This window comes from Arachis duranensis, chromosome 5 (assembly GCF_000817695.3).
Source record: "Arachis duranensis cultivar V14167 chromosome 5, aradu.V14167.gnm2.J7QH, whole genome shotgun sequence".
Lineage (NCBI taxonomy): Eukaryota > Viridiplantae > Streptophyta > Magnoliopsida > Fabales > Fabaceae > Arachis > Arachis duranensis.
Window position 1 is genome coordinate 73,342,425 of NC_029776.3, and position 16,386 is coordinate 73,358,810.

Here is a 16,386-nt window from a genome sequence, read left to right on the forward strand (position 1 = left end):
GTTACAATTTCTTTCCGAATTTGTTGCAGCTGGGCCTGTGGTCACATACAGATGTATTTGTGTTTGGTATAGAATACACTAAAGAAGCAAATATAAATCCAGCCAGCATAAGTAGAATTCATCCAAGAAGAGTTATTTATCAATTATTAAATACGCAAATAAGCATCAGCATATGTTTTGGATTTCACTAACCGTCGTCCAAATAGGCATATTCAATTCATCCTCTGCCAAGCTCTTTGGATCCCATATTTCCATCCATTTAATGACGTATACGCCACAGTCCCACCTATGCAACACAAATGACAAAAAGTCGTGCCAACATATTAAAATTTGTGTGGGTTGATTTTTTAATCCCTTCTTTGTTTTCACCTCTAGACTTACCCATTAGGCTGTTTTTGGAGCCTTGTTTCATAGCAACATTCATAGCCCTCAGCTATGAATACTACATTCGGGTCTACAATTGCTGCCAACTCTTGGAGAAGAAAGCCCTTCGACAAGCCAGAGAGAAAAAATTAGGGAGGAAAATAGAAGAAAAAAACATGGAACACCTAACACCCGAAAAAATATGCATCATCAAATCTATTTTCACTTACTACATATTTATCTATTTTCTCTCGGCACTCCGAGTGTGGGCCATTGTGCATAGAGTCTAACACCCATAGATTATCAGTCTTCCGGTGGAGTACATATAGCCACCAGTGATCATCTTGGCACACTGGAACAAACCACTTCATCGTTGAATAAAGCATGTTAGTATATAGTTATTTTTTCCATATTCTTGTAATGAAAAAATAGATTTTGTGTGTGGATTAGTAAGTATATAAATTACTGACGTAATCAACTTTTTTCGCTTTCTCCGCATCGAACCAGTGCTGCCCGCGGCCCATGAATTTGCTAAGAACAGGGACAAAACCAGTGTTCGTCCCGGCAAATCGTTCAATGTTATCATCAGTCAATATTATGGCCTGTAAACCCATTTTGCATTAGTTAAACACCTAAAGTAATAATTTAGAGTATCCTTCACCGAGGCAATTATGGTATTAATTAATATTAAGTGGGTAAGGAAAGATTGCACTAACCATTAGTCTCGGTGGAATACAATAAAAATGCGTGCAAAACCTTGCGTTGCTCGAAGTATTGAACATGGGACAGCAGTAATCAACCACCTGAATAGAGTAAACGTATTACATTTTCATGGCACTTTAATGCATAACACATACATAGCAATTTATTACAGTTTTTTTGTTTGCTCTTACCGTATCGCTTACTCTTCTACGCCATCCCAGTGATTGAAGATCCGCTCGCTGCAGCTGAACATCATCGCCATTGCGAATCCACGCAAGTGTGGTATTCTTTGCACCCCTCCGATCTGTCACCCACTTGTATATCCTATTCATGTCATCACCTGTCGGCCTTGCAGCACCCCCAGATGGCATTAGTGTGTCCACCACAGCTTTTGTTTTTATGTTTTCTGGTGATTCAGGTTTCGGAGTCGCATTTTGATCATTTGTTACCGGAGATCTGGGCGGTGAGTCTGGTATGTGCATCTGAGTGATGCCAAGCGAGAATGACGGGATTGAAAAGTCTACTTGAGCTGGGTCTTCTGGTGCAACATACACTACCATTGCAAGCTCTCCGGATTTCCTGCACAGTCATTAACAATTAAGTGCTCTTAACTGAGTGCTCTTAACAATTAAGTGCTCTTATCTGAGCCAAAACTAAAATAAAGAAAGTTGTGTAACCAGCATAAAATTATATGGATAACATCTATTATTGATTAAACATTTCACCTCAAAAGAAGGAAAGAGTCAGAAGTAAAAGAGTCATGTAACTACTATAATCTTCAATAATTCGTATTATTGTTAAAATCATCTATCTAACTTGCCTTTGATTCGAAGGTCCTTCATCAACATTATCATCTATTCCGTTTTCAACAGGTGTGTCAGACATTGTCTCATCCCCTTTGGGCATTTCAGGACATATCCACCTCATACTCATAGTATTCCCCCTAATGGACCTGTTTTAGGACTCTTAAATAAATTAGAAGTTGAGCACCTATAAGTGATAATAACAAAAGACACCTGATACAAATATGAGTTAATCAAGTAAATGTAGTACGCTTAAATTCGTAAATGATGTTAAATCTAAAGTTTACCCAAAGCTTCTTCGTGCAGAATAAAGTAAAGAATGGATAGTAACATCCACATTGCCAACCAGTTAGCAACCATAATGCTAGAAAGATAACATCGGGTATGAGGCACGCATAACATCCGAATTTAAATGATAAAATATTAGATAATCAAACTCCTATTCAAGATAAATATACCAGTTACAACCCCTAATTTTGCCATTCTTCTCAAATAAGCACAATATTATACGTAGGTAACGTATATTAAAATTACTTTATATATAGTAAAATGTTATATGCAAACAAATATAATGATAAATTATGTCAACGCAGTTGCCCAAAAAAAATTATGCTAGTATATTATTACAATGAGGCAAGTTAAAGCATTAAAACTTCATACGATAACTAAAAATTCAATAACTTGCCTTTCCTTTGAATGCCCGTCCTTAACATTATCATCTGTTGCATTTACCACTGGCATGTCGGCCAATGTCTCCTCCCCCGTAGGTATTTTGATACATGTCTTGTTCATAAACACTTTATCCCCCTCAATGCATCCGTTTTGTGAGGCTTGGCTACATTTTCTGTTTAAATAAATTGGAAGATGAACAACTATATATAAGTGATAATTAAAAAGGTCACCTAGCACAAATATAATCCGACCAAGTAATTCTAGTATACCCAAGTATACTACAGAATGGTCAATAACTTCCGTAATTTAAATCAGTTAACATCCAGAGAGCCACACGAATAACATCAGGAGTATTATATACATAACATCCAAACTAATGAGACAAGATTTAGCTATTCATAATACTATTTAAAGTCACTAGTATTGGCATTACTTAACGGGAGAGGACACATGGTCATCAAATTTATTATGTTGTAGAATTAATGCTAAAACAGGAAAAGATGTATTTACATGTGTAAGGTCTATTGCCATGCTCAAAATAAGTATCTCCAACAGTTTTTAAAATATAGATTTACCAGCTACAACATCAATATCACACTTCTAAAATTAGATAAATAATGAATTACTCTATACATGGTAAAACTTTATATATGATTAAAAAGACGCAAAATCTAAAAGATATTTATTTATGCTATAATAATATTAAAAAGACACAGGTTAGAGCAATAAAAGTTTATAACAAGTAATAAATCTTTGAATTGCCTTTTTTTGGAAGGTTGTTGATCAAATTCAGCAAGTGATGCATGGTCAGCTGGTATGTCGGTCTCGTTTTCATCTACCGTTGGAGCTTTTTTACGAGTCTTTCTATCAGACTTTGTTTTTTTCTTGATGCATCTTCTCTTTGATACACGATTGTGCTTTTTTGGTGACCCATACATCTTTCCAATTAAATTTAGAAGCCCCTACAGTGGACAACATATAAGTTTTATTCACGTTAGAGCTTAAAAGGAGTGATCCGATTAACATATCTTTCACACTTATGTCTCACCGAGTGAGATGTGCTTTCCTCTTCATCCATCTTCTTCAGATCAACAAGCGACCAGTCTCTGATCCACGGTTCTCTCCCATTATATCTTCCTAAATCTCCATGCTTGTTAGCATGGAGATATATAATCTGAAAGTTATAGTAATTGCTATAAACAAGGTATACTATAAAATAACAAACAACAAATCAAAGGTTAGGGATATATGGCTCACCAATAATGCGAACATACATCCATCAACTGTTTTCTTCCCTACATCCTGAAACCTCAGAACTCCCTCAATTAAAAAATCATAAATGTACCTCGCCCAATACATCTTCCTTGGGTTCGATACATCAATGGCAGCGCGTATATGTATGTCTGAAACAGTGGCTTTCGGCGAGGGAAAGAAGAAACACTTGGCTATCAACATGATGAACTGTCTCCGGAAGTTGATTCTATCGACATCGGACTGTATCGAGCATGTGATAACATCCCTTTTCAAATCTGCTTGTGTCTTTCCTGTGAAGCTGTTAACAAGTCGGTGCTCTGCTGCTGTTTCTGGACTTTTGAAACTATCCCCTGCCAAGCACAAAATTGAGTCGATGCAGTACAAATATTTAATGGCTAATTTAACCGAAAACATATAGTCAACGAAAGTACTGTGGATAATTTTTTTCCCTTTTCTCCCTATTTTATTTCAGAATTGCGTACCATGGTTCGGTAGTCCAAAACACCGTGCAATTAATTCAACTGATATGGGAATTTTTCTTGTTCCGACGATTAAGGAATTCTCATCCCGACTATATGATGATGCTAATGCAACCATCATATCTTGGTTGACAGCCCATTCAGGCACATATTGCAGCCAGCCAAGTCCCATGTTCTGCACCTCCATTAGTTTCTCTCTGCCCGCGCCTGAGTCTAATTGCTTCATAACTGAAGCCACGCAACATGGTGAGCACCTAGATACTAGTGTTTTCTACACAAAAATTCATAATCAGCACAAAGTAACAACGAAGAAGAATGTGGGATTTAACATTTACTATCAAAACACAATATCCCAAGTTTATAGTTAATTCACCGCTAACCATCCAAGGTACCTTTTTTGGTCCAACATTTTTTTTTTGCGATCTTCTTTCGGGATTGTTATTCTTCTGTGTCTCTTTTTTGCTCCTGGTACGAGCCATAGCTACTTCTTGTTTTTCGAACACCTGTTCACAAACAACTGCTATATATACTCAAATAACTCACTTAAATTAATCATTAACATACCAACATGTTTATCAATAGCGTAGATACGCCAATATTATTATTGTTTATAATTTATTAGACATCACGATGCCCAAACCCATTTGTCAGATCCCTTTGGCACACTTCAAACCTGCTCTTTTGCATACAAAAAAATTTAAATAGCTGTATTCTTTTTCAAATTCTAATGTATAGAATTGTGAAGAACACAATTTAGGTGTATGATGAATATATAAGTCACAAATTATTAATTATTGAACTTATTATAGGGAATTTTAAATTTCGTTGACAAAATCTAAGTCATCTGTCCTAGTTAGTACTTAAAATAAATATCAGATTCAAGTTTAAATGTTTTAACATTAACGCTAAGCAATGTATAACAATACAAGGGTTAAAGTTAATCAAAAATAAAAAATGAATAAAAAATAATAAAAAGTAGAAACGAAAGTAGAGTAACTAACATCATGTAAATTATTATAGAGAGTAAATAAACTTTATTTTATTTCAGAAGGTGTAATTATATATTTTGACTATATATATATAACTAATAGTAATTTATGTTATTTAATTTGAATGGTCCCAAATTACAAAACCCATACTTTCATATAGGAAAATGAACAACGTTATACGTACCATTTACAAGTACTGTATTTTTCCTGTATATTTTTTTTATATTTAACATTAAAAATAATTAATAAAGAATAGAAAATGATAAAAATTTTTGTCTTTTATTCTATGCTGATGGATACAAGCATTGTGGATACAAGCATTGTGTTTTATTCTATAGACAACAATTTTTATTAGTCCCCATCGCTGTCTATTATATTCTTCCCTTTCCCAATTCATTACTGCTCTCTGTCTCTCTCTTTGGTGATCGAGGGTTCTATGATTATTTGATTTTGTTAGTAGTGGAGATAATTAAGGAATGGATGGAGGTGTAAAAATATTTGTTTGGAATTATAAGTTAGGAAAAGTGATTGGACTTGGAAAGTTTTGATAAGGTTAGAATTGCTCAAAATTTACCAACCGGTCATAAAGTTGCTATCAAGCTCCTAAACCGTCACAAGATCAACCAAATCAAAATGGAAGTAACTAATCAAAAATCAGTTTAATTTGTTTAACTACATACCATTACTTAAATAGACATATATGTATGTATGTTCACACTAAAAAATTCCATGCAAAATTCCAACTCAACATTTTATAAAGTTAAAGCAATTCAAACTAAAAAAAATCAAGACATAACATCTCTACTGAACCATATCTAGAAGAATTTTTTTTCTTTCACATGAATAAAAAAAATTAATAAATTACCAATAACTTTAAGTACTCCTAATGTACTCCCACCATAGTTAACTACCATAATTAGTCAACTACTAACAAATACATAATCCAAGTGACACACATGATAAAAAAAAACCCTTTTTTGGTGCCTTCTCTTCATCTCCAGCCCAAAAATACCATCTTTGCAAGTTTTTCCCATTTTCAAAACCCCTCAAAGTGAGATAAAGAACAAAAATTTCATCGTTAACATCGTTAACACACATGAAACATAATTAATAGAAAGATAAAACTAGATAACATACCTAAAGGAGTCGGAGATAAGGCTATGAGATGCTCAGCTCTTCCAGTGGAGACTTTTGAACTATGGAGGCAACTTGAACGAAATGGTTACTTCGTATTTGTCACTGTATTAATTTCTTGAAAGAAAGCACAACACCAAGTATGAAAAATACTTATTCAAACCACATAACATATAAAAAATAAGGAACCATGACACACCAGAAAATTAATGTCTACTTATCACGGTTTGACTTAGCCTGATTTTGATGCTTAATCACAATGCACCCAAACAAGTTCATAGCATTTTTTTTCAATTGTTAAAAAAAATATTCATAGAAAATGGAGAATTAAAATATTGATATAAGGTCTTTTCATGAATAGATTGTCATATTGTATAACATCCATGAAAGATATATCAAATCCCATTGAGGAGTTACGAACAAGAATTTTTGAATGGTGTCTTGCCATATCCATAATCAATTAAGAGGAAATATTCTCTTCCAAAATAAAAACAAAAAAATATACAACTCCACCTAACACACAGCATCAAGATTCAAGAGTAACATATACAGTAATAGAGCATGTCATTCACATTGCAAAACGATTCAATGAGTTTCACAGAAAAAGCTTTCAGATAATCAAAGTCCAAAGCCCAAAAAGAGAAACCGAGCGAGCAAGGAAAGGGTTTTACTTACCGAGGAAATACGCCAGTGAATGCGAATATGGTGAAGATGAGATTGTGAAAGTGAGAACCGGAAATTGCGTTGAAACCTTGGGTGCGAGAATGGCGCAGAAGAAAAAGGGATTAGAGGACGAAACACCAAACGGCGTGTTATTGCAGAACAGAAGCGCCAGGAAACAACGAAAAAACCCCTTTTCTGCTACTTTCCCTTCATCTTTACTTGCAGAACAGAGGCGCCAGGAATCAACGAAAACACCCCTTTTCTGCTACCTTCCCTTCATCTTTACTCCCAAAACGTGATTTTTTTTCGGCTATTCCCTTTTCCCTATTCCCAAACCCATCACCATGAGATAAAAATCAAAACTTTCATCCTTACCATCAACTCCAACCACATGCAACAACAGATATTGTACTTTCAACATGCCAATTAACGGAAAAATTATATTAAATAACATACCTATATGAATCGGATACAGTGCTATAGAATGCTCCGATGATCTTGCTGCTGGGTTTCATCTCCCTGCATCTTTTTGTTTTCCTGGTTCCTGGGGTTATGGAAGGAATGAGAAGGGGGAGAAAAGTTTTGATCTTTAACTCTATGTAATTTCTTCGTATATTTGGATGTTAATTTACTGGACTGAAATTACATTTTATTAGAATTAAATGTTGATGAGAGATTTTTAGGGATTTGATTGAGATGAGGCAGAAATTAATTTTAGGAATGAAATTAATTACTATAGGAATGAAGAAGAAGAAACGGTGATAAGTATGTTATTGATAAGCAAGTGGAGTACACTCTCTTATCATGAGAGTGAAATTTAGTTTGTACTATATCTATAATATACTCTTTTTTTGGCTACGTAGCACTCCCCTTACTAAAGTAGGAATCAATTTTGTTGCTACTAAAATTATTTGTGAGATCAAAGATGACATCTCATAATTAGTACTTATATCATAAATCACAGCATACTACTCTATCACATATTGCATTATTAAAATAACATGTACATCGAATATTACCCCTACATATTGATCAGTTTCTACTCAAAATATCATGTTAATAAACTTTCCCTTCAGTAGCGCTCATATAAACTTATATGTAACTTCAATCTCCTTAGAACCGATTGTGTCCATGTTACATTGTATGATATTCTTTAACACATCTAAAGAATCAACACGGCAAGTGCACAATATTACCGATAAATTGTACTCAAATATTACTACTTTTTCATTGTTTCTTATTATACTATTGAGATAAACTACTTAAAAAAACGAATAAAAAAATGAAAAGTAGAGAAATAAATATAGTATGACCAATAGTTGAATCAAAAAAATTCTTATATACAGTTTTTTTTAATGTAATTATTTAAAGTGCAATGACATTTAAATAAATTATACACATATCTCGAATACATTATCCCCAATTATTTGTGTCTTTTTATCTTTGGGATAGTACATCTAAAATGTGTAACGATAATTTAAAATGATACTTTTAACATATGTTACAGATTTTGTTAAATATTATATTAATTAATTTAAATAAAAAATCCTTTAAATATACTACTGACGAATCATCCTAGAAATTTTCTTTAAACCCTATATTATTATTATCTGCTTATTAACTATGGTTATCTCCATTTTTTTCATTACTGCATTACTTGGCTTTAACAGAAGAATTCACGTGGCAAAACCCCATCTATAGCTCTGTGAGAATGTAGACACTTTTCGATAATGATGTGATGCCAAGCACGATGTGTAATACTGAATACGATACGTATATATTAAAAACCAAAAATAGTAAAGGGAGTAAGAAAATACGATATTTTTCTTCCTTTTATATTCATTCTTGGTCCTAGCTTATCATCTTTTTCTCTTCTTCTTTTGAAATGTTGAAGTTGAACCACTCCGCAATATTTGGTCAAAAAGGAATGTTCAACTTAGGTATGGATTAGTGTATAAATGGATCATCGTGGATCATTTCACATTTAACAGAAAAATAGAATAATATATAGTAGTGGGAATTGGGTAAGGTCTAGATGATAAAATATAGTTTATTGGAGATGCAAATGCTTTAACTGATTCAATTGGATTACTAATTCTCTATGTTAAAAGCTTTTCTCTCTTATTGGATTGACCATTATTATGTTTAATCAATTTCAAAGTATTTTGAATGATAATCAAATTGGGAGATATAAACTACGAAACATCTCAAAAGATTACAGAACAAATCCTCTTTAATGCTATAAAAATTGACATTATTCAGTGTGTAAATGTTAGGATTAGTGAAGTAATCAGCTCACTTTCATTCACGTTTAAAGAAGTATTGGAATTTTAATCTAATCTTATACATGTAGGTAGCAATCCAATAACTAATAACAAAATCGAAAATGAAGCCTTTAAATAAAAGTCAGAAACCATCCATTAATTAAAATTAACCTTAAGGACAGTTATTTCAATCTACACAAAATCAGTTCTGTCTCTTCTCTTGTTATGTCTTTACTCTTTTCTCCTCTTTGAGTCGTTTCATCACTTCACGTACCAAATAATTTCTGCCACTTCTCTTGCTACGTCTCTCTTCTTCTAAGCGAAACTATACCATTCTTTTGTGAGATAAGAGAGAAGAAGATAGTGAATCAAATAGCGCAATTCTTCAAGGCATGTGTTACACACACTTTTTTTTAGGCTTAATTCGCCTTCACCAATATATAATGGTGGCAAATTTTCTGTAGGATACAATGAAGAACACTTGACCTGTTTATGCACTCACACAGTCAAACCTTACACCTAATGATAATTTACAGAATAATATTCTCTATTCTTTCTTTTGCGCATAAAGAAAGTGTTGAGATGGATTATGCAGCAATAATGAAAATGAGGGAAATTTACAGAGACGGAGTACATGCAACATGCAGCTACGTACTCAACAGACATAGATTTTCAAATAGCTATAACCTTTCAACAGACCTAACTATTCAAATAGTTGCAACCTTTTAACAGGTATAACCTTTTAAATAAATCACAACTCTATGAAGAGATGTAACTCTTCAAAATAACTTTTCACATATTTTGAAAATATATCTCACAATCCCCCACCATTTTCAAAATTTCTTTTCAATTCCTATTATTCTAGAAGTTTTATGCTTTCAGTAAAGGTATCTTGCGATTTGAACCTTTACCTAGTAACCAGTGATATTCACTCATACGAATTTAAAATGGTAGACAAGCTTTGAACCATTTAACTCATATGAACAAGCGTGCACTGATGACACATAAAATTTTGGTATCATTTAGATATTATATTAAATATGACACATTTAGTATACTACATGGCCTTGTGTCTTGTATTCTTTTGTGAGTACTTTAAGAGTAAAATCTTAACTCTAAGAACCGGCCTCAATTCACACTCATATAGGTAGACTCTATCAAAAGTATCCCATAATTAAATACTTCAGCAATAATGCACTTGTTATAGGTCTATTAAGAGCAAAGCTCATCCTGTTCCTTTATACCATTATGGTTCCAAGTACTTTTTACCTTCGGATGAAAGAAATAATTATGAGTACTTACAATTACTCTAATAGTGTACTTTACCGCATTGAACTCAAGACTTGATGTTACTCAAGTATGTGTTGGGTTTCCACCATTGGTAATTATTTAAAATACGAATTTTATTCCCATCCCTTTTGATGTTTTAAACACCAAATCCCTTGTCAATCCTTTCGTCAAAGGATCTGCAAGATTTTGTTCTGACCTTATAAAATTTATAGATATAACTCCATTACCAATAAGGTTTTTAACATAGCTATGTCTTACTCCAATGTGCCTAGATTTTTCATTATAGACTTGGCTATAAGCCTTTGATAATGTTGCTTGGCTATTACAATGTATAGAGATTGGTGCCATTGGTTTTGGCTAAACTGAAATTTTATGTAATAAATCTCTAAGCCATTCAGCTTCCTTGTTTGCTGCTGCCAAAGCAACAAATTCTGCAGCCATGGTAGAGTCCGTTATGCAAGTTTGTTTCTTGGATCCCCAAGAAACAGCACCCCCACCAAGAGTAAAGATCCAACCACTTGTTGATGCATGATCCTCTGTATAGCTTATCCAACTGGCATCTGTATATCCTTCTAAAACATAAAGTTTACCACTATACAACAAAGTATAGTTTATTGTTCCTTTCAAATATTTTAATATTCTTCGAACAGCATGCCAATGGTCTTTACTTGGATTGCTTGTATACCGACTTAAGCAACCTACAACATATGATATATCTGGTCTAGTACAAGTCATAGCATACATTAAGCATCCAATTATTTTTTTATACTCAATTTGTGAAACAGACGAACATGTATTGGGTACTAATTTAATACTTGGATCAAAAAGAGTACTCACCAAATATCCTTCAAACTCATCAAACCTTTTTAATATTTTTTTCTATATAAAGAGATTGAGATAATCCTAAATTATGACCATCTCTAACAATTTTAATTCCTAAAATTATATCTGCAGCTCCCATATCTTTCATATCAAAATTACTAGACAAAAAATATTTAGTTTTTTCTACCTCTTCAAAATTAGTACAAAAAATAAGCATATCATCAACATATAAACAAATCATAACACCTTTACTATTTTTAACTTTACTATACATACATTTATCAGATTCATTTATTTTATATCCATTAGCACGAACAGTTTCATCAAATTTTTATGCCACTTCTTATGGGCTTGTTTCAGTCCATATAAAGACAACTAATTTGCACACTTTATTTTCTTGACCAGCAACTATAAATCCTTCAGGTTGCTTCATATACACCTCTTCGTCTAGTTTACCATTTAAGAAAGCTGTTTTAACATCCATTTGGTGAATGACAAAATTAAAGATTGAAGCAAGTTCTATAAGCACTCTAATTGTAGCAATTCTTGCTACTGGTGCATATGTATCAAAGTAATCAATTTCTTCTTTTTGGGCAAACCCCTTAGCAACTAACCGTATTTTGAACTTATCAACAGTTCCATTTACTTTCATTTTTTTTTTGAAAATCCATTTAAAACTAATGGCTTTTGACCCACGAGGAAGATTCACTAATTTCCAAGTGTTATTTTTCATTATTGAGTCCATCTCATCTTGTATTGCTTCTTTTCAAAAATCTGAATCTCGAAACCTTATAGCCTCTTCATAGGTCTCATGATCACCTTCCATATGAAGGCATATAGGTGCACAATGCTATCTATTGATTCTCCTGTCCCTTCCACAAGGAACATAAAGAAATCTGATCCAAAAGTCTTTGCTTTTCTTATTCTTTTACTTTTTCTAGGTTCAATATTTTCAACGGGCTTATTTTCTATATTTTCTTCTATTTCTAAGTGAATTTTACTTTCAGGTCTTGGAGTTGAATTAAATCTATCCTCTAAGAAAATTGCATCTCTTGATTCAATAACTGTATTAGCAGAGTATGATTCATTAGATTCAATAACTACAAACCTATAAGCTTTACTGTTCTCAGCATATCCTAAGAATACATTTTATATCTCTTTCTCCTAATTTCTTTCTTTTAGGTTTAGGAACTTTTACTATTGCTCTATAGCCCCAAATTTTAAGATATTTAATATTAGGCTTTTTATTCTTCTAAAGTTCATATGGAGTTATTTTATTCCTTTTATTAGGAATTCTATTTAAAATATAACAGGCAGTTAACATAACCTCACCCCAATAACCTTTTGCTAGACCAGAATAAGATAGCATAGCATTAACCATTTCTTCCAGCACCCTATTTTTTCTTTTCAGCAATACCATTCTGTTGTGGAGATTATGGTGCAGTGGTTTGATGAATAATACCAGTGGACTCAAAATAACTAGGATTATAATATTCTCCTCCACGGTCAGATCTTAAGCGCTTAATAAAGGTTTCATGTTGTAATTCAACTTCATTTTTTAAAATCTTAAATTTATCCAAGACTTCATCTTTAGAATGCATCAAATATATGTAACAATATCTACTGAAATCATCAATAAAAGTTACAAAATATTTCTTTCCACTTATAGTAGGCCAACCATGCAAATCATATACATCAGAATATATTAATTCTAATAACTTTGAATTTCTTTGTACTCTTTGAAAAGGAAATCTTGTTATCTTGGTTAACATACAACTTGTACATACATATGAATTTTTAATTAATTTTGGAATAAGATCATATTTTATTATATCATTTAATTTATGAAAATTAACATGTCCTAAACGATTATGCCATAAATCAAAGGACTCAGCAATATAAACAGAAACATTATTATTATTATTAGTATTTACAATATTCAATTTAAACATATTCTCACATAGATATCCTTTACCCATAAACACTCCACCCTTAGACAGAATAAATTTGTCTCCTTCAAATACAGACTTAAACCCATACTTGTTAAGTAGAGGAACAAAAACTAAATTTTTTCTGACTTCGGGTACATAATATACATCAGTAAGAGTAAGTACTCTTCCAGAAGTGAATTCAAGTTCCACCGTTTCTTTGCCCATTACTTGAACAGTTGATGCATTTTTCATGTACAGAATAGTCCCATTCTCTTCTTTGAATGTCTTGAAAAAATCTCTATTCTTGTATACATGTCGAGTTGCACCAGAATCTATCCACCATGATCCAATGTCTTTAATCATGTTGATCTCAGAAATTACAGCAATAAGATTATCTTTTATTACTGTGTCATTCTTTTCTTTCTTTTTTCCTAAGAAAAGACATTCTTTCTTAAAATGTCATAGTTTTCCACAATGAAAATAATTTTCTTTCTTTTTATTTTTTTTAAATCACCATTGTTACCTTGAGATTTATTAAAATCTCGGTATCTCTTTTCATTGGGCTTGTTGGATTTTCCATCTTCCATTACGTGAAGATTAGCATGAGCACTTTGCTCTTTAGTATCGTCTTGTTTACGATACTCTTCTTCAAGACGAAGGTGATTACTTAGTTGCTCAAGAGAAACATCATCCTTTCTATATTTCATAATTCTTTTGAATTCTTTCCATGATGGAGGGAGTTTGTCAATAATTGAAGATACAATGATGGTATCATCCATGTGCATGTTATGTTGCTTAAAATTATTTAAAATACGCTCAATTTCATGCAGTTGTTCCATGACAGATCTACCATCAACCATCTTATAATTATTAAAGCGAGTGACAAGAAATTTCTTACTTGTTGCATCCTCGGCCATATATTTTGCCTCTAATTTGTCCCATAATTCTTTTGCGCTCGCAACATTTTGGTAGACATCAAATAATGCATCAGCCATGCCATTGAGTGTGTGCCCGGTGCATATATAGTCATCGTTGTCCTATTTTTGCCTGGCTCGTGTTTCTGCAATGTCTTTCCCTTCAACTTCTGGTAGTCTTAGTATGGTAAGAACATATGCCACTTTTAGTGTTGTGAGAAGGAAGTGCATCTTCTTTTACCATCGTATAAAATTTTCACCATCAAATCTTTCTAACTTGACAAAATCTGATGTCGATCTCCTTAATTGATGCAATGATCATTTTTGTTTTATTGGTGAAGAATTAAGCCTAAAGATTGTGAGATAAGAGAGAAGGGGATAGTGAATCAAATAGCGCAATTCTTCAAGGCGTGTGTTAAATACACTTTTCTTTAGGTTTAATTCGCTCCCACCAATATACAATGGTGTGCCAAATGGGTTACTGGTGAATTTCCTATAGGATACAATGAAGAACACTTGACTTGTTTATGCACTCACACAGTCAAGCCTTACACTAAATGATAATTTACAGAATAATATTCTCTATTCTTTCTTTTGCGCATAAAGAAAGTGTTGAGATGGATTATGCAGCAATAATGAAAATAAATAATGAAAATGAGGGAAATTTATAGAGACGGAGTACATGCAACATGCAGCTATGTACTCAACAGACATAGCTTTTCAAATAGTTACAACCTTTCAACAGACATAACTATTCAAATAGTTACAACCTTTTAACAGGTATAACATTTTGAATAAATCACAACTCTATGAAGAGATGTAACTCTTCAAAATAATTTTTTTACATATTTTAAAAATATATCTCACATCTTTGTCTCTTTCAAGTCATCAATGTTGATGCTGATGATTATTAGATATGGATGGATGAACCATATTAGAAGATTTCTCTTGTACGAAATTTACTAAGCAAACTGATTGGAAGCCTTTCATGCTTGCTTCTAGTGATGGTAATAAATTGACCTTTCCATTTTGGCATAAACTTCAAATCTTTTAAGTAAACATACATTCAATTTGATTTTTAATCATTGTTTTAAAATGAAATTTTCGATCCCTGACATACATAAAAAGAGAATCTGGTCATCGGTCATAAAAAAACTAGGTAATTACTCTCTTTATAGAAATACCATGGCTGCCTCCCCATATCTATTTACTGTGCCAATAAATGTTCAACACTCAGCTATTGTTAGTCCCAGAGTAAAAGACCTGATTATTGAAGAAAGAATTTGGAATCAACCGTTAATTACAGAGATCTTTTCAAGTGATATTTCAACTAAAATTCTATCTTTGAAAATTGAAGGTGGAGTTGACATACTCCAATGACACTGGACAAACAAAATAAAGAAATATGCAATATCAGGCTATAGAGTGGCGTACCTATTCTTGCATCCTCCGCTTGAACTCTGTCCAACCCATATACAGCAAATAAATCCCTAAATTAACCTTTGAAAGATGAAGCTTCCTCACAAAATTAAATTATTTATTTGGAAGTGCCTCCATGGTCGGCTCTCGGTTCTAGCCCAGATTTACCGAAAATTTCCTACAACACTGGCACTGAGTCCCCGTTGCCAAGAAGAAGATAAAACAATCTATCACTGTCTTATGCAATGTCTAGCTATAAGAGATGTTTGGTCCAATATTTCTCTAAGGTTATGCCTTCCCACCTATCCAATTACTGAATTTTGGTTTTGGTGAAACAACATGAGAGAGTAGATTCGTTCAATGGGTGGTGACAATCGGAACCAACAACTGCTTGCTATTCTGTGTTAAAACTGTTGAAAAACCAGAAATCTCTTTGTCTTTGAAAAAACCAACATTGCCCCAGCCTCTATTTTCGATGCTTCTAGTAAACTTCTTCGAGATTCAACGCCTACATATAATTTTTTATAGAGTTAGTTCACAAGTCCTACTCTCTGAAATTTCACTTCTTATAATTTTCTTTTCTATTTTTCACTATTAAATTTCTTTCTAACTGTGATTTATTTGGGAGATTCTCATCTTTCATTGTTTCTTGTCGTAACGTAGACCCTATATTTTATTTACCAAATT